Source organism: Brassica oleracea, chromosome C8, assembly GCF_000695525.1.
Source record: "Brassica oleracea var. oleracea cultivar TO1000 chromosome C8, BOL, whole genome shotgun sequence".
NCBI classification, from domain to species: Eukaryota; Viridiplantae; Streptophyta; class Magnoliopsida; order Brassicales; family Brassicaceae; genus Brassica; species Brassica oleracea.
The window spans coordinates 1,643,485-1,643,731 of record NC_027755.1 but is presented as its reverse complement, the minus strand read 5'-3'; positions in this window follow the sequence as shown (position 1 = coordinate 1,643,731).

Here is a 247-nt window from a genome sequence, read left to right as displayed (position 1 = left end):
CTTCAAAAGTGTACGGCAGCTATACGTATGCTGGCATATGGTCAATCGGGAGATACATATGACGAATATCTCCGACTTGGTGACAGTACATCACGTTTATGTTTAGAAAATTTTACTAATGCAATAATTCATTTGTTTGGAGATGAGTATCTACGAAGCACTACACCTGAAGATCTTCAACGATTACTCGATGTCGGAGAGGTACGCGGGTTTCCAGGGATGATAGGCAGCATCGATTGTATGCATT